This window comes from Dreissena polymorpha, chromosome 3 (genome assembly GCF_020536995.1).
Source record: "Dreissena polymorpha isolate Duluth1 chromosome 3, UMN_Dpol_1.0, whole genome shotgun sequence".
Lineage (NCBI taxonomy): Eukaryota > Metazoa > Mollusca > Bivalvia > Myida > Dreissenidae > Dreissena > Dreissena polymorpha.
In genome coordinates, this window is record NC_068357.1 from 86,373,741 (window position 1) to 86,396,917 (window position 23,177).

Genomic DNA, 23,177 nt, shown 5'->3' on the forward strand with positions numbered 1-23,177 from the left:
TGCTGCCTCTGCTATATTACTCTTGATCTTTTTTTAGAAAGAAAGGCATTTTAGGGCGCCATTTTGCATGATCACGGGGTTTGCAAACACAATATGATTATTTTGCCGAGTGTATGTACACCTTTGTATGGTAAATAGTATATTTGTTTCCTTTAAATATTACTAGCAATGAACAACACTCACTGCCTAGCCTTAGTTTTTAGATTAGTCTTTCCTTTTAGACTATTTCTTTGAAAGTGTTGTGCGATATGAAAATAATGTACACATACTTTTATGCTGGTTTGAGTCTAACTATCAAATCAAACTTTAATTGAACGCATCATCTTGTTCAGGGTGCTTGTTGATTAAATATTTTGTTATAGATTTTTCATTTTCAAGCGAGATCTTAAGAATGCATGATCCCAAATTGATGAAACTTTAAATGCAGTATCCTTTCGAGTGAACATGCCTAAATTATACGGTCGCTCCTTAGTGCAATTTTAAGGAGTTATTCCCCTTTAAAGAATTATTCATCCACTACTTAATCGCGACACATTTTGAAACATAATTAGATGAAATTTTATATGCAGCATCGATATTGGTAGCACATTTTCATGTCTTCATTCAATTGAATTGTTCAACGAGTTATTTCATTGGATTAATATTGCAACATTTTTAATTTATCTTTCATTTCTTCGCTAAACCACTGGAACAAACTAGTGACCTGAAAATGAATAGGGGTCATCTGCCAGTCATGATCAATGTAATAATGAAGTTTCATGATCCTAGTCGTTAGCATTCTTGAGTTATCATCCGGAAACCATTTTACTATTTCGAGTCACTGTGACCTTGAGCTTTGACCTAGTGACCTGAAAATCAATAGGGGTCATCTGCCAGTCATTATCAATGTACCTATGAAGTTTCAAGATCCTAGGCGTAAGCATTCTTGAGTTATCATCCGAAAACCATTTTACTGATTCGAGTCACTGTGACCTTGACCTTTGACCTAGTGACCTGACAATCAAAAGGGGTCATCTGCCAGTCATAATGTTCCTAGAATGTTTCAGAATCCTAGGCGTAAGCATTCTTGAGTTATCATCCGGAAACCATTTTACTATTTTGAGTCACTGTGACCTTGACCTAGTGACCTAAAAATCGATAGGGATCATCTGCCAGTCATGATCAATGTACCTATGAAGTTTCATGATCATAGGCCGAAGCTTTCTTGAGTTATCATCCGGAAACCATCTGGTGGACGGACCGACCGATGTGCAAAACAATATACCCCCTCTTCTTCGAAGGGGGCATAATGATTCAAATTGTATGAGACTGAATTTGAAGCATCCATATAAGGTGGACATGCACATACTGTTAAGTCGTTCCACTGAAATGATTTTGCAGGGATTCAGTAACCTTTATTTCCTAATGAAATTTTCATCTCCACTCAAGATCTCAGAAAGTTGTGATTCGCACTAGCCTGAATTAAAAAAAAAATTGTTCAAATGATTTACAAGTTGAATTTCCGTTTGAAGAATTATTTGTATACGGGTTAGATTTTAGACCAGTTAAAGAATTTGAATCTTATTCCCTCCATGTCAGGTCAACCAACCAACACAAAAAATCATGTAATTAAGACTACTATTTTTTATATTATTATTAATACAGAATTTCACATGTACTGGACTTAAAAATTGCTTCTGTTGTTCTGAATCTTGGTTATATTTTATTACACCTGCATACTTTATATATACATGTAATATAATATTACATTTATTTATTAGGTTCAAAAACAAGCTGTTTGATAGACAAATTTTGACCTGTGTGACCTTGAATTTTGAGATAGAGATGGGCGGTACCAGCAACACTTGTCTGCTCATAGTTAGCAATTATGGGAAGTAATTTTATAAATCATTACACATGATCACGTTACAGTAAGGAACAGCAGCTGTTTTTTTTTTGGCAAGTTGAATTTGGGATTCTTAAGAATAACCCTCACCTTTGAGGTAGAGACAACACGCAACAAGCTGGCTTCATAATTAGTGGAATGTTATTTAAAATATCCTGATCAATTACCAATTTACAGTCTAGATAAGCTGTTTCTAAGTGTAACCTTCACTTTTGAGGTAGGGAATTGATTTTAGGGGCAATTATAATATGAAGAACATTACACACAAACTGTTTTAAGAATGCTCTTGATGACTAGCAAATAGTACATATGCATTACACAAGGAATAGACACTCGAACTTGAACTGAACACATCGGTTATGATTTGTTGTAGAACATGTAACGAATGATGCCTTTATCCGATTAATTTAACAAGAGGGCCATGATGGCCCTGAATCGCTCACCTGACTAACCAAATACAATCCCAACCCAGATTTCATCAAGATAAACATTCTGACCAAATTTCATAAAGATTGGATGAAAACCGTGACCTCTATTGTCCACACAAGGTTTCTCTATTATTTGACCTAGTGACCTAGTTTTTGACCCCAAGTGACCCAAATACAATCCCAACCCAGATTTCATCAAGATAAACACACTGACCAAATTTCATAAAGATTGGATGAAAACTGTGACCTCTATGGTCTATACAAGGTTTTTCTATTATTTGACCTAGTGACCTAGTTTTTGACCAAGTGCCTAGTTTTTGACCCCAGATGACCCAAATACAATTCCAACCCAGATTTCATCAAGATAAACATTCTGACCAAATTTCATAAAGATTGGATGTAAACTGCGACCTCTACTGTCTATGCAAGGTTTTTCTATTATTTGACCTAGTTTTTCACCTAGTGACCTAGTTTTTGACCCCAGATGACCCAAATACAATCCCAACCCAGATTTCATCAATATAAACATTCTGACCAAATTTCATAAAGATTGGATGAAAACTGTGACCTCTTCTGCCTACACAAGGTTTTTCTATTATTTTACCTAGTTTTTAACCTAGTGATCTAGTTTTTGACCCCAGATGACCCAAATACAATCCCAACCCAGATTTCATCAAAATAAACATTCTGACCAAATTTCATAAAGATTGGATGAAAACTGCGACCTATTGTCTACACAAGGTTTTTTCTATTATTTGACCTCAAGATAAACATTCTGACCAAATTTCATAAAGATTGAATGAAAACTGTGACCTCTACTGTCTAGACAAACAAATTGTTGATGGACGCACGCACGCACACACATACGGACGCCGGCTGACATCACACAGTCACACAAGCTCACAATGTCACTTCGTGACATGTGAGCTAAAAATTAAGCAATTTGAAAAATCTTTAAGAAGACGATAACATTTTTTTTATTTTGTATTTTTAAGTTTGAAGGGATTTACACTGCATTTACATAAAGATTGCTTACTTTGTTAAGATCTTTTTCTACTAGGTGTATATTTTCACTCAGACATGTTTTGTGTAATGGATCACAGAAACATTGATTGAAAAATGTTTTTGCATACTCCCTCTTCCACAGATATAAGACATGAGCTTTACTGCCATAGTTTCATAAATCAATATGTTTTGACCTGGTATTATTACCTAGGCCTTCAATGGTTATTGCTAAAAATGGTTGTGAAGTATCTTCTGCGCTCTACACATTTGTCCTCCTGTCTGTATAATGTTCAGTTTATGTATTAAACCACAGGATTTAGCACTGCTACATTTCTTGTCCTGTCATGACGGATATGTGTAACAGAATGTAACACTACTGTGAGTCACAACCCATTATTTGTGTATGTGAAATATTCAACTTATCAATTACCTTGCAATGCTCTTAACTACAACAAATGAATAAGTTACCTGCATTCATGTCAAGGATATCATTTATCAAGCTGTAGCTCAAGAACAAGATAACATTAATAAGTTATTTAGTAATACAAATCTTCATCTCTTAAGAACGTTGTACATGACTGATGATCATCTAGCATTGATATTAGCTTATTAACTGTTTATACACAAGTATTACTTCTTCAAAACCCTCTATTGCACGATTGTTATTGCAAGTTTCAGATTTGAATGTCAACAGTGATTGAGCATTATTCAATATGTTTGTTTTGATGTTCTATTAGGTCACTGGTTTTCTCTATTAACAAAGAGTGGCTTAACAGGCATTTTAGATCTCGAGAACTTGCAATTTTTAATCAACTAAGTAGGAATGCTGATCAACCATTTTATTATCTGAACAATGGAGTGTCCAGCTAAGACTGGAACATTTGTTTTTTGATACATGTTAAAATCTACATTCAACCATTCTGCTATTTCTTAATTTGTTGTTTCATACAACTAATTTTGGCCATTATTATTTTGTTAAGACAAGTTCACTATAAGGCAGTGTTTTTTGTGTAATTTCACTTTGATAAGCTGTGGAAAATAGGTGTTTGGTGACCTTTCAATATTAACAAGCTAATTCATTGAATTGATATCCCATGCCAAAAATTTAAATTTGTGACAGATGGACAACGCCAATGCCATATCCCTCCGCCTTTGGTCGTAAATAATAAACATTTGCATACCTGAGCAGTTTACCCCCTTTGCGTCACAAACAATGCACGCACATGTCAATGCTCAGAAACACACTTGTTTATTTTATTAAAAAATATAACTGCTTTGAAGGCAGTTACTATCGCAACTTTGGACTAACAATACATGTTGAACAAGTTGTTAACATGCAAACATATTTCCCATTAGTTAACTTGGCATGTGTTGTTCTTCCAAAGGAACATTACGTTCTTAAACACACAAATATAAAACAAAGAATAAATCTGTTTCCTAGCGTGTTTATTTAAACCTTAGATTTATCACAGTGTGTTTTACAATAGCACTTTGATTCAACCATGCCAAAACAAAAACAAAAAAACTTCAAACATGTATTTTTTTTGTATAAATTGTTGAGCACTTTTTGTGTTTACTTGACATTAAAAACTTGTTATGTTTAAAAGAATCATGTAAACAAATTAATTAATTTACAAAATTATAAGGTAAAATATCCAATCTTAACTCTTTCCCACTTAGAAGCAAAGTAAAAATGGCTATGTGCAAACAGCATAAAACCAGAACAGCCTGCGTAACTCGCAGTCTGTTCAGGTTTTATGCCGTTTGCTGCTCATCAGTATCTAAGGTTTTGAGAAGCGGCCTTGAAAACTTGAATCTAATAAAAATGGTCTTATAAATAGAACTTCCTTAGGGAATTCAAATGCGTAAAAATAGTTAAAATACGTATCTAAGTGGTAAAAGGTTAAAACAAGAAAATAAAACATTTAAAAAGAAAAGAAAATCCCTAAATAACTGATTTTGACATGTTTTTGAGCCGAATGGTCAGGTAAAAGGCTGCGAGCGGGCTACCCAACCCTACTCCCTGTGGGAGGGGGAGGTAGGATTTCCCATGGCTCAAGACCAGCAAAGGGTGTTGACTCACCCCCCTGACACTAATACAGATTTGCAATGGCCAAAATGGGAATGTCCTTTAAATGGCTATATACTACACTTGCTTAGCATATCTATCTGACTTCCTGTGTGATGGGGCTTGTTGGAGCAGGGATCATGATGTGTGCTTCTTTGAAGGTACTAAGCACTGGCAAGGATGGTGATAACCTGAAAAGGAGCTGTCATCCAAACGCACAAAACAAGGAAATTAATTTACATAGAAAACTAATTACTCTGAACAACCACCTGAACAACTTTAAAGTACAACATGAAGATAAATAGGACTTAGATGTCATTCTAAAAAAAGAACCACAATATTTTTGTGCAAAGCAGAAATAACAAAGGCCACAAATACAAAACACAAGTTATTTCTAAACACAAGGATGGGCTAGGTAATAAAAAAATTCTAATACTGTTTAAGAGTTTGACAAGGAACAAAATTCATAGCACCACTAAGCGGAAAATACCGGTACACACTTATTTATGCGAAGGACTTTTGTTAACAGCAAAATTAATTACACACACATGTATGAGCATAATCAAAAGAATGGGTTACACAAAACTGCAAATGCCTATATATTTATAGGTGATGTAAATATTTTGTAATGGTTAGTATACATGGTTACAAAAACGACTGAAAATAAATTACAACCAAAGAGTACCAATTGTTTTTCAATCAAAGTATGCTTTACCTCTCAGAAACACGACCAATGTGTTAACTCCAGTGCCTGAAAGATCCAGAGTAAGTACACAACCCTTCCCCAACCCTTTAATTCTAAAACATATCAGCAAGCCAACTAACATCAAGTATCTTAAATAATACTTATTTTACAATTCATTTTTAAACATTTAAGTTAGTTACAAAATATGTTTGACATATGAATACCATGAAGAATGATCTATATGAATAAGAAATACCGGTATGAAAGTATGTCATACAAACAACTGTCTATCCTCACATACTGTTTTGCAGCCATTCATTAAACCAGCAAGGCTGAAAGATATCTAAAGAAAGCAGTTACAACCCCCCACCCTTCCAACAATCAAACACTATAGAAATATATGTATACTGCATACATCTAAAAACACTTAATAAGAGTGCTTAACATTAAACTTGTATAAGAAACCAACTATTAAATAAAACATTCAGATACTATGTTGCGGTTTTCAAGAATGATCAATATAATAACCAAAATTTACAGTTGCAATAATGGAATAACTCTGTTTTGTGAAAATACAACATCCAGTCATTTACCATGCCTTTCGACAATAATACACTTAGATGCTGAAAGATGAAACTGATAAAGGGTTATACAGTTCACACTGTTTTTCTGAAGAATAGTTGTGGGGTAAGGGTGTAAACTACTGACTGTACATAAGCGGTTGAAAGCTAGCTTAACATTCTTCTACAACCAATTAAAAGCAAATTCAGAGTAGGTGTAAAAGGTTACAATCAAGTGTATGCATACATAACTCGTGTATATAGTTTCTTTACAAAGGTTTATCAATGTAATACACTTACATCATAGCAAGAATACAACATCTACAAACCCATTCAAATCGATATAGGACACCAGCAAGAGGTCATTCAAAACACATTTCCTGAAACTTTGTGGTTTTGCAACTCTGTATCAAAGCCATTTTCCAAACAACAGACCTGTAAAGTAACAAAACAACTCCTTCCCTACAGCTCAAATCTCATCCAGACATGTGACCCATCAAATTACTTATCTCTCAATTTGCATGTAATCAGAAGTAACATAGATACACAAAATTTAAATCTAAAATGCTAAAGACAAGTTCATAACAAAACAACAACATGAATTGCAGACAAATTCTCATTTAAATCTACTTTTTAAAACACTCGGTCCTGATTTTAAATAGTGCATATTAAGGATGTCACAGGCATTAAGTTCAGCCCCTACAAATATTTTAAAGGGTTAGTATGCATGGGTACTATTTCAAACCGTCTACCAGTCGATTCAACATCCAAATTTGACTTTCCTAACTTTACCCTTCACAAACTCAACATCACACCCTGAAAGAATCTAGTATTTATTAAAAATCCCCACCCCAGACAGTTTAAATCGCTTCAGTACTTTTAAAAATGTAAAATATGCTTTATAATACAACTTAACACTTGCTCTTTTAAAATAGCTTTAAAGGCATAAAAAGTGAGTTAAACAAAATGCTCTATTATCTCAGATTGCAAAATATCATTTAGATGAATGATAAGTATGAAAACCTACAATACCAGTGTTCTTCTACAAAATATGCAGCGATATATCACCCTAGCAAAGCTGAAAGATATAGAAAGTAAATATTTACCGCCTCCCCGCCCCCCAACAAACACACAACATTTATATGGCTCTTTTACCAGAAAATCAGTCAACCACAAAACAAGTTATTTTCAGTGCTTGCATAGAACAGTTATATTATCACCATAAAATATTGTACATCTTAAGAAAAACACAAGCATTTCGATTTTCAGTTATATGAACAAAATCCAATAAATTTTCAATCACATCTGTCCACTTGTTATGTGCTGGTAATCGAAAAAAAAACAACTCACATGATGTTAACATGAAACAGATAAATTGGTTTACATAAATACATATTTAGTATATTCAGTAAAATTCAATCGGCAAAGATGGAATTGTGCTCTATAAAAAAAGTGCACTACAAACGGTTTTGCAAATGTACATGGTAAGCAAATGGTCTTAAAATGTTTGTAATAGCAAAACACTTCTAATTGAATTTAAGATAAACAAAAAAGACCTACAAACCAAATAAGTCTTACTTCATATGAAAGCCATTATTGCAAACAACTGACCTGGAAAGAAACCTCCTTTCTGACAGCCCACAATATTCATGTGTGATACAAGATTTTATTTTTCAGCCTAAAACTAGAGGATAAATTTACTTTTAATAAAAAATAAGTAAGTCATTACGAAGGTGAATACCAACCAATCACAAGTAGGAACATCCAACAGAAAAAGAGAACCATTTATAAGAAAATGATTAAGTAGATCTTATTAGTAACTACATGGAAAGAGTAAACAAACTTTTCAACAGGCAAAGTAATGGTCTATCGTAAGAAACAACAAAACTTGAAATGTTTAGTATGCATGGAAAGAAAGCATGCTACCTGTTTTGGGCTGACCAATCTTTACCTTTTTACCTTCAATAACATAACACCAGAGCCTGAAAATTTGAAAGTAATCAACCATCCCTCCCCAATGTCATCAATATATTTACAGCAAATATTAATAATTATTACTCGTAAGCAAACACTTTACTAAACCTTAATATACATATTATGTATATTTTATAATTTATTCCAGTCATATCAATACACTCTACAAGATGAAATTTAAGTATTCGAAAGACAAACAAACAATGGTTACGTGCATGTCCACACAAAATTACAGCACCCGTCAGGACACACAAGAAAGGCTGAAAAAAATTGAAAGAAAGTTGTCACCACATACCCCCCTCCCCCAAACTAAGCATAATTTAATTGTCCATTTAAATGTGAAAGCACACATTGAAAACTGCATACATGCTCCACTATTATAGTCAGTATAAGCAGGAAATAAATGTAAGGGCTTATAACATCATAATTAGCATAATCATTATGATAATATTTGAAAAATTACTTCATACATCATAAAAATTATGATATTATTTAAATATATACCTTTAATATGAAAACAAACCACAACACAACCATTACAGTATTCTGTTTTACAAAAATTAAAATTAAACGTCAGTTGAAGTTTTAAAATGCATCCGATCATCAAATAACAGAAGCAGCAAACTTTCATGCTGGCAAAATGAAACTGGCAAAAGGTTATTTATACAAATAGATACCAGAGGATTTACAGCATTCACAAATATATAAATACTTAGTTAATATTTATTGAAACATGCATAGATACAAGTTATATAATTTAAACAACATCTTTTATGTAGGCTAGATAATGATGAAGGTCTTAGAAAATTTAGGCCCTTATACATAGTTTGTACACAGTTATACATGCTTGTGTCGTACTTTAAATAAAGCAATAAAGCCCTTTTTACTAAAGACTTAATATGATTATACAATAGTTAACAAAAGGCAAGGGAAGTTCAACACTGGCACAAACAGCTTAAGAGATCAACTTAAACACATCCATATTCTGGATTAATGAGTGTTACTAGCAAATAGTGTGGAACATTCACATATGCTGTGCAAAAAAAATGCAGAGTTACTGAACTAAAGTCTGAATACGAGTTAATGTGTAAAACTGAACACTATCAACATTTTAACCAGAAAGTATAAAAACCAAATGAGCAAAGATCAAACCAGATGCAATATCATGCACCAAGTAGTTTCCTTTGAAGGAACAACATGTCTTCGATCTGAAAAAACTCTAAATTAAAGTCAACCCACCCCATACCAGTATTACATTGACAATTAATCAAGCAGTTACAAGTTAATGACAACTTCTAAAAATGATGGCTTACAAAAACTATATTGCTTACAAAGGGATAATAACAAATAAAATCCATTGAAATAAATGTAAAAACAAATGTTTAAAGTTTATGCTGATGTAGAGGAAGTTCAAGAGGACTGCAAACTGGCAACATCATTTTCACAAAACAAGTGCACTTGACAAACAAAACAACAGTCAACTTCTTGTATAAGAAATAAAATGACTGTTACTGTAAGCAAACAATAATAATTCAAAATTTAGTTTTATAACACTCATCACTCTATCCTCCAAACAAGAAACTGCTTCCAAGTCATTATGCAACACAATTTCTGCAAAGAACAAGACAATTTGCTTTCTGCCCACTCTTAGTCTTTAGTGTATGAACAAATTAACTATAAACCTTAAACAAATTCAAAATCTATGTATATAATAACCATAAATAATGTCAGATCAAAATGTTCTATCATTGTAATGGCTAAGTGGATGTACCCATGTGTTTCTCCCGTTAACCTTTCACATTATTTGCAAACAAGTGAGACGTCAACCTATTTTTTAAACCCCCCAAAAAGTTTAATGAAATATCAATAATATCCAATAAATTTAACTGGAAAAACAAAGATTTTTTTGGCAGGGTTTGATTTGCCTGAATGTGCTGCGCTCTTTCAATTCAATGCCATCTTAACAATTTGGTGATGGTCTGTAAAATTATCAAGAAACATTTTCTTCCAAGGCAGGTCCCTAAGTTAAAAAAATGTCACATATTATTGTATTTTAAATCACAATCTTATAGATTAAGAAAACACAAACTGATAGATGTAAGAAAACACAGTCTGATAGAGGTAAATTTCATATCTAGTGATTAAAGTATTATATTTCCACTAAATGCTTTAAAAAAATGTGTTTACAGTTTATATAAGCTTGTTATAAAATAACCTCTTTGCATGAATTATTTCTATATTTCTAAATTATTTGGCAGTTTAATTTTTTATAGCAGGACTTTCATCTGTAAATAAAAAAATGGAAATATGAAATTCCAGTGTGATTTAGTATGTAACTGTTAAGATAAAAGAGGTGATTAATGTGACTCACAAACATGTCAAACATGCATGCAATAATGTTTTTCTGCAAAGGCGAGATAGACATGCCTATATATGTCAGTAATCAACACGCCAAGGGTTACTAGGCTTCTTAACTGTCTATAGATGCTTGCTTCATGTTCACCCCCACACCTTTCAAGGGAGACTTAAGAAAAAGGTCAGTCACCATTAACCTGAACATCCATTCTTAATCTGTAAAGAAAGTTAGTTTTCCCCTGCCCAGAAAGAAATATCACGGCCAAACACATGGCAATAAATGTTTCTTAGTTAAACACAGAAATCATTGCATAAGAATTTGTCAAGTACAGAAATGCATTATTTTATACATGTAGATCCTTCTGTCATACCTTCCACGCAATACTTCAGTAGCTAGTTTTCAGAAGACAAGAAAGCTATAATAGATGCCAACACGTTGAACCAAAGAACTTTAGTTGGAGACAACAAATGGAATATGGGCACCTTGCAGTCCTACCAATCCGATAGCTTCTAGGTTGGACTGGAGTCTGTAATGTTTCCCTCCGCATTATTTTCTGTAAAGATATTTCTCCACCCCACCCCAAACAGACCAAAGACAACATATATTATGTTACAGTGCGTACTGCCTTAAGAAATCGAATGAGAAACCAATAGTATTGGTTCTGGTTTTCTCTATTAAATAGGAAAAAAAAGGATGAAACAAATGAATTCTTTGATGCATGAATAATTTACAATGACCAACTTGCTGTTGTGGTTGGTTTTTAAACAATGATCTAACAATCTTACATCAAATTTCCACTGCCCATGAGAATATCTGCTTTGTCCTTGATAAGCCCTTTCTACCTAGTAAAATGAATGAAATTGGGAGTCTCAAAAGTGGCTGCTGGACACTTTCCAATCAGGGTTCCGATGAATGACTGGAATCTTGCAATCAACGTGAGCAGATTTTGTTACTGTGTTTTACCTATAATCTACAAAGAAAAGTAATTTCCCCAACCGAACATAAATCCATTATAATAAAAACCCATTATAAATGTAATGCAAGTTCTGCAAATACTACACAATTTGCTTTCTGCCTAGAACATATTCAAAATCATGGTAAGTCGTTACACAAAAAATGTCAGATACTTCTAAAACTTCTAGATCTAGTATGTAACTGTTAAGGCAAAAAAAGCCAATTAATGTGGGTCACATTCATGTTATACATGCATGTAATCACTTCTTAGCTTGAAAACCACTTCTGTAGAGCAGCAATAGATAATGCCTAGATATGCCAGTCATCAACTTGCCAGGGGTCACTGAGCTTCTTTACAGTCTAATTGCTGGCTTCATGGTCAGCCTCACACCTTTCAAAGGGGACTAAGTTCAAGGGCTGTCACCATTAACCTGCATGTCTTTAACCATTCTTAATCTGTAAAAAAAACGTTAGTTTTCCCCCACCCAGAAAGAAATAACACAGGCAAACACATGTCAATAAATGTTCTTTAGTTAAACAAAGATTGGGTTAGAAATGGTCAAGAACTGAAATGGATTCATTAATCTTTCCGTAATACCTTCAACAAAATACTTACGTTACCAGTTCTCAAAAGACAAAGGCTTCTAGAAAACATGTTGAACCAAAAAACTGACACTCTTGTAATTTGAGACAACCACTCAGATATGGATACCAACAGGCTAGCTTCTAGGTAGGACTTGGAGTCTTGAATATTTTCTTTAACATGCTCTGTAAAATATTTTTCCAACACACCCCAAACATAAAAACACAGCATCTATTATGTAATATTGCTTTTTATGCAAACAAAGATTGCACTAGTAACAAAAGTTTTGAACTGCCTAGAGAAATTGAAGAGACTTGTAGTATTTGTTCTTGTATTCTCTATTAAACTGGCATTAAAAAACATAATGAATCATTAACGATTTGATGCACTATACTTGCTGTCTTTCAAACAATTATCTAACAATGTTACATCAACTTGCCAAGGCCCATGATAACATCTGGATTGCGAAACACTTCTGCCTCGTAAAATGGAAGAAACGGCAAGCCTCAACTGGCAGCTAAGACATTTTCAAATCAGGGTTCCGATGAATATCTGGGGAATCTGGCCATCACCATTAGCTGGTATTGCTACTGTGGATTACCTTTAATCTATAAAGGAATGCAATTTCCCCGACCCAAACCACATTCAACCATTGCATTAAAAACCCATTAATTTAAGCAAGTATAATAAGGACTACAACATTTGCTTTCTGTTCTCATACTCTCTTATGCATAAACATATAAACTATAAATTTGAACAAATTCAGAATCTATATGTCTCATTACAATAAATAATGTCAGATACTTCTAAAACTTCTAGATCTAATATGTAACTGTCAAGACAAAACAGCTGATAAATGTGATTTACAAACATGTCAAACATGCATGCAGTAATGTTTTATCATTTATGAGCTAGAAAAGCCAGTTTTTCTGCAAAGGAAAGATAGATATGCCTGGATATGCAAGTAATACAATTGCAAAGGGTCATAGATTTCATCACCTTGAACCAAGGAACTGTTGCTCTTGTTACTTGAGACAACCACTTAGATATGGACTCCTTGTAGTCATACTGATAGGCTAGCTTCTAGGCGAACTTTGGTTTTTTTCCTTCTTTTTCCAAAATGCTCTGTAAAGATATTATCCACCCGACCCCAAACAGCGAAACACAACATCTATTATGTTTAATTGCTATTTATACAAACTAAGAGTGTACTAGTTACACTAGTTTTGTAATGTCTGAGGGATTGAATATGAGACAAGTAGTATTAGGAGCATTATCTATTAGAATGGAATAAGAAAATGTTGAAACAAATTAATGCTTTGATGAATGAAATGCAAGTTATGCAATACATACACAAATAACTATCTGCCCCATACATATTGTGCTTAAGCATTTTTTATAAACCTTGAAAATATTCAAAATCTTTGTATCACAAAAGCCAAAATAATATCATAATACTTCTAAAATTGTTTCGATCTAGCTGTAAATGTTAGGGAGAAGAGCAGATTAATGCGAGTCACAATCATGTCAAGCCTGCATGCCATAAGTTAATATCGTTTCTTAGCTAAAAAAACAACAGTTTTTCTGCAGAGGAAAGATAGATGTGCCTGGAAATGCATGTTATCACCTTGCCAAGGGTCATTCAGCATCTATATGGTCTAAGTGATGGCTTGATGGTCAACCGCACACCTTTCCAAGGGTACTAAAAACAAGGGCAGTCACCAATAACCTGCATGTCTTTAACTATTCCTAATCTGCAAAGAAAGTAAGTATTCCCCAGCACAGAAAGAAATATGTTACAGCTAAACAGATTGCATTAAATGTTCAGTAGTTCACAAAGAAAAATTGCATAAGGAATGGTCAAGAACAGAATGTATGATTGTTTGCATCTATGTACTTAAGTCATACCTTCCACGCAATACTACAGTTACCAGTTCTCAGAGAAAGAACGCTATAATATATGTCAACCCTTGACCCAAAGAACTGTCACTCTGGTTAGTTTGAGACAACCACTTAGATATGGAAACCTTGTAGTCATACCAACAGGCGAGCTTCTAGGTGGTATTCGGGTCTTGAATATTGCCTCGACAAAATGCTCTGTAAAGATATTTCTTGACCCAACCCAAACATCGAAACACAACATCTATTATGTAAAATGGCTATTGGAGCAAACAAAGATTTTACTAGTTACACTAGTTTTGTTCTGCCTTGAGGAATTAAATGAGAGACTAGCACGATTAGTTCTTGTATTCTCTATTAAACTCAAATAAGAAAGTGATCAACTTAAAAATGCTTTAATGCATAAGTAATTATGAGTTAACCAACTTGCTGTCTTTCAAACATCTTATCTTTCAATCTGAAATCAACTTGCCAATGCCAATTATAACATCATCTGCACTGTCCATCATGAGAAACTCTTTCCACCTGGTGTCATGGAAGAAATGGAGAGCTCAAAAATGGCGGCTAGACAAATAAGGGTACCAATGAATGACTGTGGAATCTGGCCTTCAGCATAACAGGGTATGTTACTCTGCAATACCTATAATTTACAAAGAAAGGTAATATCCCCACCCCAAGCCACATACAACCATTGCATTAAAAAATCAAATGTAACCCAATTCCGCCAAAACTAAACAATCTGCTTTCTGCCCCATACCTTCATATGCATAATCACATCAAATATAAACCTTGAACAAATCAAAATCCATGCATCAAATTACCATCAATAAAGTCAGATACTTCAAAAACTTTTAGATCTTTAGTCTGTACTGATAAGACAAAAGAGCCGATTAATGTTATTCAAAAACATGTCTGCAGGAGAAAAGTATGCCTGGATATGCTAGTCATCAACTTGCCAGGGAACACTGTGAGCTTTTTTACTGTCTAAAAGTGCCGGCTTCAAGGTCAACCTCACAAAGGGTAAGAATAAGGGCAGTCAGCATCAACCCCACCTCTTTAACCATTCTCAATCTGTAAAAAAAATGTTAGTTTTCCCCTGCCCCAAAAAGACATCTCGCTGCAAAACACATTGCAATAAAAGTTATTGCATTAAACATGGTAAAGATCAGAAATGTAATATTTAATACATGTAGATCCTTCAGTCATACCTTCAAGTTCCATGCTATACTTCAGTTACCAGTTTTCAGAAGACATAGAATGCTTTAATTGCTCTTAAGTTAACGAAAGAACATTACTCTGGTAGGTTTCAGACAATCATTCGAATATGGACACCTTGAAAGTCATACAGCTTCTAGGAGGGACTTTGGTCTTGAATATTTTCTCAGAAATGCTCTGTAAAGATATTTCTCCATCCCACCCAAAAAAGCAAAACACAACATCTATTATGTAAAATTGCTATTTATGCAAACAAAGATAGCACAAGTAACACAAGTTGTGTACTTCCTGGTGGCATTAAATGAGAGACTTGTGGCACAAGTTTTTGTATTCCCTATTAAACCAGATACATAGGAAAATGATAAAACATATTCATACTTTGATGTAGAATAATTCAGAGTTGAAGAACGTTTTTTCACATACTTTTCTTACAATGTTTAATCAACTTGCCAAGGGCCATTAATGCCTCATCTGTCCACAAGAAACTCTTTCTGCCCGATGAAATGGAAGAAACGGCGAGCCTCAACTGGCTGCTAAACATTTTCATATCAGGGTTCCAATGAATTAACGTGGAATCTGGCCATCAGCTTTGGCAGTTGTTGTTACTGTGCATTACCTATAATCTACATAAAATCCAATATCCCTTCCCCAAACAACATACAATCACAGCATTAAAATAACATTCAGGTAAAATCTGTCAACAAAGCTTTTCAGTAAAAAAGAAGTTATTTTTATAAACAATGAAAGATATGCCTATTTTATAAACAATGAAAGATATGCCTAAGAAATATAAGATTTATATTAATGTACTTTGACTTAAAAACTTATCGAAGCTACCCTTCAAGTTGTATCTGTTGGAAATGCCAAGGTGGCAGCATGGGAATCTGATATTGGACCTTTTTCTAAGCAAACTTGAAACATCTGCAAAAAAAATATCTCCTTTCTTCCCTTGTGCATAGTACAAATTGACATAAAAGTTTTCAATTTTATATGATAAAACTGTAAATGACACAATTTTAGTATTTGTTGTGATTTTGACATACAAATCTGGAAAACTCACAACTTGCCGAGATCTTTAGGAATTAGCATACCAACGACAATCATGGCATATTAAAGCTACTTTTACCTTTCAAATCAGGTTTTAAGATTAGATTAAGCACATGCTCAAACCTTATAATAGATGTTGGTCTTTGAAACATGGCTGGAAACAGGACGATGAACTGCTTTCATACCTTGCATTAACAGTGACCTGCAAAGATAGTCTTTCTCTGCTCCCCTGCTCACATGCACACAATACATAAAAAATAATAAACTGATTAGAGATCACTTATAGCACAAAGGAAATTTTAGGAATTCTTTAATTCTGATCATAAATCGGTAAATAAATTTAAAAAAATCAGCATTGATTTTGTTAATACAACATCATTAACATACATTTTTGGGGGATCTCTTTCATGCATGGGCATACATGTGGTCGGCTGGCAAGGGGAAAGGATCATGGGCCGGTGAAGATCTACACAGTTGAAACAACCAGTAACCACCACTCAGGAAGTGTTCACATTTAGTTGATTTGGAGAGCGGATAACCACTCACATGCTATTTTCTGGAAAGGTTACTTTGACTAGCTCCTATCTCTTGCAAGAAGATCTGCAAAGATACTTTGCTCCACCCATCCCATATTGTTACTGAATATAAAAAACAACTTTACAGACAAGTATTTGTGGTTTTTGCCATATATTTTATAACTATTTACTTTCCGACCATTTAATTTCATCAGTTAAACACAGCTACATGTATTTCTAACAAACATAACAATTCCTAAAAGCATTTGAAAAAGAAAAATATGGAACATTCCTACCATATGAGGGAAGCCTTCACCCAAATGAGAAATTTGGTCAAGAAGATATGACCTATTTACACAAGTAGAACAGTGCTGAGGATGTGAAGGCATGTTGTGTCTTCCTTAGGAGATGGATGAATGTTCCAGTAACAGGTTGTTTATCAGCTACATTACTAACTTTTCGATGATTATATTTCAGTCAACTATATTTCAGTCAACCAGTAATGAATAGCTACATTTCCACAATATCAAGTGATTTATAAATGGCTTATAATGGTAAACCTCATTTTAAATTATATTTTGCATTCATGCATACCACAGAGGTGAACATTGGCCATAAAAAGTAAAGTGGTCTGGAAAGTATGACACCTGTTATACACGAGTAGAAGAGTTGGTAGAGTAGTGAGCAGGATGGGCGGATTTCAGTGGTCATGGGCAGAAGAAACCTAATCTAGATTTAACTTTCTGTAACACTCAACAACAAGTTCTCACATCTATGACAAGCCTCTGTAAACATCTTCAACACCATATTGGACCATGCCTCGTTCCTCCGATGATAAATCTGCAATGACGCTTCAACGAAACTCCATATTTTATGCATACATTTATTATTGAGCAATAACTTTAAACACTATCGGTTCAGTGAAAATACAGCTATTTGACAAAGTAAGAGACGTAGAAACAATATGTCAATAATTGACAAACTAAATAATTATTAGAAGTATTCATTAATCATTCTTACACAATTTTAATTCAATGTAGAATTCACATAAGGGGATGACTTACTCTAGTGGTAAAGAAAATAATGTGATTGTGCACTGGGTTGAAGAGTTTTGTAGATTGCAAGATGTAAAATTACAATTGTTGAAGGTTAATGTGCAGGAAATAACTTAATCAAATTCTGTAGCCTTTGGCAATTGAAGAAATTCTACTGACAGGCCATGGTACTGGCTTCATTACAGGACTTGTGCAACCTTCTACAGCTAATTCTTCTGTAAATAAACTTTTTCCCACCTCTTCCCTAATTTATAACTGCTTAATTATTACAAAGTAATACAAACAACAAGTACAAGTTATAAGAATTGTCAAGCTTAAGAATACAGCATACCTAAAGTTTTCAATAGTTGCCTTATTATTGTTGTTCATCAAAAGCTGTACTAGATGAGAATTAATTTTACAAACAAAAAAGAAGTAGTAATTGTTTATCAAATAGTGCAATACCATTATGTTAATAAACTGCAAAACCAGGTAAAAACGAGATAATAAAAGGGTGAACGCACAGAAGTAATCACAGGGGAGATCTGTGGATGGAGACTGCTGACAACCACTCTTGTGAGAACATCCTTCAGGATGGTCATGAGCAAGTATAACTTTACTGGTCTGTGTTCTATAAAGAAACTTCCCTCAACCGTTCCCATTTTTATACATAAAAAACATTTAACAAAACTTACTTCTTACTTCTATATCTATGTTTACCAACTAATTCAAAATAACTATTTTGGCAGGAGTAGCATTTGTACACAGGTTACAACACACAAAAAAGTTAAATGGAGCATTCATACCATACAGAAAGCATCTTCATACACAAGAAGAAATTTGTTCCAGAAGGCAAGATGCACACAAGTTTGAGTTTCCATGTCAGGACACTTAATTTCACCAAACCCTGTAAACATTGAGATGTGATCCAAACAGGTCTGCCAGCCAGATCCAAGGGGGCATCTACTCATTCACTTGCATTCGCTCTGTAACAAATGTTTTGTCCCACCCTCCCTATCAATTATGCATTATGATCCTATTAAATTAATGTACACATAGTTTCTGATAAATGCTTAATCATTTGACATCACGAAAAACAAATAAATGATTTGTACCCAGATTCAAGAGGTTTTACAACTGAAATTATTTCAAAATTTATTCATTACACTAGAATAGCTGCATACTGCCTGAATGGTACAAACACTATTGGTCCCAATACTATATGATGGACACAGAAGTCATCAGAGGTCTGTCACAATGTAGAAATCAAGAGGCAATTTTGTTGAGGGATGACTGGTTCTCAGCTCTCATTCCGACAGGCCAAGGGGTACACATGGAGCTAATAAAGCATCTTGGGACTTCCTCTATTGTCTGCTCTGCAAGGAAATGTTATCCACCCCACCCTTTTCCAAAGACAGACTTTAAAGTGTTGTATTCCTTTTGCATTCTAAAAATTGCATTTAATATTTTTATATTGTATTTCTATGCTTATCCAGTTGTTAAAAATATACACACTATGTTCTCTACCTTAAGCATAATGATTTCAGGTTTATACACTCCAAACCAACCTAGGCAGGGTAAATAACATCTAATTTTGCCAGCTTCCACAATCTGTACCATTCTGAGGCGACTACTTCAGAGCCAGGACAACAGGACCTCCCCACATCTTGAAACTAGACCATCAGTCGAGTCCCATATAACCTACTGGCTATTGTTAAGTGCTTTCCTCCTTTCATGACCTTTAATCTGTAAATGCAACTAATTTTCCCCACCACATCCCACATCATCATGATCACAAATCACGTTAACAAACCTTTACACAGAATCCAGATTATTCAAATTAACATTTTGCGAGCTCTTTGCTCTATATTTAAAAAACTACTTTGTCTATGCTGCAAATGAATGTTACTCCAACCCCTTCTTTTTTTCAAACACACATTTTATGCTGAAATAACAACTGCATATCATTTCACTTATAAATGTCTAGCTTCTTTTATAATGTTTTTTTTTCTTTTGAAGGTCAATTGAACATGCTGATCTTTCTGATCCTTCTTAACCATGTGTGAGATCTTTTTGTCAGCCAAAATATCAAAATTGTAGTTGCATACCTTTAACAGCAAAAAATGAAACAGAAGTCTGTCCAAATGGGTATCCCAAGAAAACTGATGGGCTGGATGGCATTAATAGTCTGGACAAAACAGGTCCAAGTGTGGCGACGAGGAACCACCCAAGGAGGCAATATTGTTGAGGGCTTTTTGATTACCAATAGGATCTGTGGACGTTCTGTTAACAGGTCTAGGAGACGGCTTTTTACAGCATTCAAGACACCTCTTGTCTCTGCAAATTACTGCATAGAAAATGTTTCCCCACCCCTTTCATATTCACATACATGTAAGAAGTACATTGTTAATTTCATTGAGTAAACAGTCTTGTCTTTAGTAACTAACATTAAAAAAACATAATTGCACGATCAACATTTAATCTCAAAATTAGCAAACTACAATTTTAAAATCACTTAACTAATTCAAATACTGTGCTGCAGCCGATACTCAGACAAGGTACAGAATTACCATCAGTGATGCAATACCTTTTCAATCTGCTTGATTACCTCCACGAAAATGAGTGGTTGAATGGTCCAATGGTTGAATGGATTGTCACAAGTGAAAAAGGGTCGTCAAAGTTAGAGAGAAAATTCGTCGAAACATTGGTTAATGAACTTCTATGCATGGACATTCAACAGACGGGCATTGATGAGGGAGTCGTGCGGCAATTAGATAACTTCATTTTCTGCTCTGTAAAAAAATGCTTTTCCACCCATTCCTACTTTCAAACAATTTAAAGAACTGCAGTAAGTATCATAACATGGACAATATAGGCTAGTTAAATAGAAGAAATTGTTTTTCATTTATAAAATGCTATCTTCCATATAAAAAAATACACGCAACAAACCACTTTTTTTATAGTTACCAACACGGTTGCCAATAAAGGGCAATCATTCCACTCGGGCCTCGCCAAAAGGGGTAAAAGGTAAAAAATCAGACATGTTGATGGGCAAGACGTGGGGACAGCTTGAGAAACTCGGCTCAGAAAACAGATGCCTGGATGAAGCTGGTCAACAGCCATTGCCCCACGCAGGACCCCATGATGGTCAGACAAGGGTCAGGAGGTGATTCCAGATGGTGAAATGGTAGAAACCAACAGCCATTTTAGTTGAGCGGGATATTCGGAGACCAACTCCCACAAGTTGATATTCTACATTCAGGCCATGGTGATGAACATGTAGAATTATACTTCTCTTTGGGATACTTCCATTTAATAATCTGCAAAATTACTGTAAACAAACGTTTCTCCAGCCCTCCCCATTTAATAACAATTTGAAATAAATAAATTCTGTATTAAATTGCTAATTACAGCGCTCAATAAAATATAATGTGAATAAAAATTCATTAATTGAATAAGAAAGATTACATGTATACTTTTGTTTAACTGTTTGCACAACCAATTAATAAAAACACTATTTAAATTAATTTGACAAGGACAATATCAAGTAATTACCAGTACATCATTTGTTCATTATACTGTTAAAGCTGCATGATCCCAATCCTATTGGTCTGAATCCTATATGATGACGGACACAGAAGTCACAGGTAATAAGATCTGTTACAAGGCAGAAATCAAGAGGCAGTTTTGTTGAGGGATGTTTGGATCTCAGTTCTGTTTCAGGCAGGCCAAGGGGGGATACAGCAACTTTGGGCTACTTCCAATACCTGCTCTGCAAAGAAACGTTATCCCCACCCTTTTTCCATTGATTTATTTGAAAGATCTCAATTCCTTTTGCATTCTAACAATTGCATTGAATATTATAAAATGCGCTTTATGACTCATTTAGCACCTTTTCTGTAGACAAAAGACATGTTTAAATTCACATTAAATTAAAATAACAAATTTATTCACAAAACCATGAAAGCTGCACTGTGGCCCAATTGGTCCGAATCCTATCTGATGGACACAGGAGTCATCTCGGGTGATAAGGGCAGTCATAAGGTGGAAATTAAGAGGCAATTTTGTACAGGGATGACTGGTTCCCAGCTCTCTTTCAGACAGGCCAAGGGGATACACACGGAGCTTCCTATGGAAACTTGGGACGAATTCAATAACCTGCTCTGCAAAGAAATGTTATCCACCACACGCATTCACAATAACCATTTTAAAGATCTTTAGTCCTTTCGCATCCACACAATTGCAATGAATGATTAAAATTGCATTTGGCTAATGTAAAACATTTTACCCGATTCAAGAGGTTTTACAACTGAAATTATTTCATAATTCATTCATTACACTATAATAGCTACTATGCCTGAATGGTACAAACACTATTGGTCCGAATACTATATGATGGACACAGAAGTCATCAGAGGTGATAAGGGCTGTCACAATGTAGAAATCAAGAGGCAATTATGCTGAGGGATGACTGGTTCTCAGCTCTCATTCCGACAGGCCAAGGGGTACACATGGAGCTAATAAAGCATCTTGGGACTTCCTCTATTGTCTGCTCTGCAAGGAAATGTTATCCACCCCACCCTTTTCCCAATACAGACTTTAAAAGTGTTGTATTCGTTTTGCAATCTAAAAATTGCATTTAATATTTTTATATTGTATTTCTATGCTTTATCCAGTTGTTAAAAATATACACACTATGTTCTCTACCTTAAACATAATGATTTCAGGTTTATACACTCCAAACCAACCTAGGCAGGGTAAACAACATCTAATTTTGCCAGCTTCCACAATCTGTACCATTCTGAGGCGACTACTTCAGAGCCAGGACAACAGGCCCTCTCCACATCTTGAAACTAGACCATCAGTCGAGGCCCATATAACCTAGTAGCTATTGTTAAGTGCTTTCCTCCTTTCATGACCTTTAATCTGTAAATGCGACTAATTTTCCCCACCACATCCCACATCATCA

At 34.4% G+C, this 23,177-nt stretch overlaps 1 long non-coding RNA gene across 15 annotated transcripts in view; it reads right to left on the reverse strand.

Annotated features, from left to right (window-relative positions):
• Positions 1-4,747: 4,747 nt before the first annotated feature.
• The window catches only part of LOC127875111 (uncharacterized), a 36,068-nt gene continuing 17,638 nt past the window's right edge, over positions 4,748-23,177 (reverse strand). For 4 of the 15 annotated variants that reach the window (XR_008047287.1, XR_008047273.1, XR_008047274.1 and 1 more), the window contains one exon: positions 4,748-23,089. This is a non-coding gene — a long non-coding RNA (uncharacterized LOC127875111). The remainder of the gene's footprint in view (positions 23,090-23,177) is intronic. The other 11 variants (XR_008047284.1, XR_008047283.1, XR_008047280.1 and 8 more) reach the window with 11 other exon arrangements.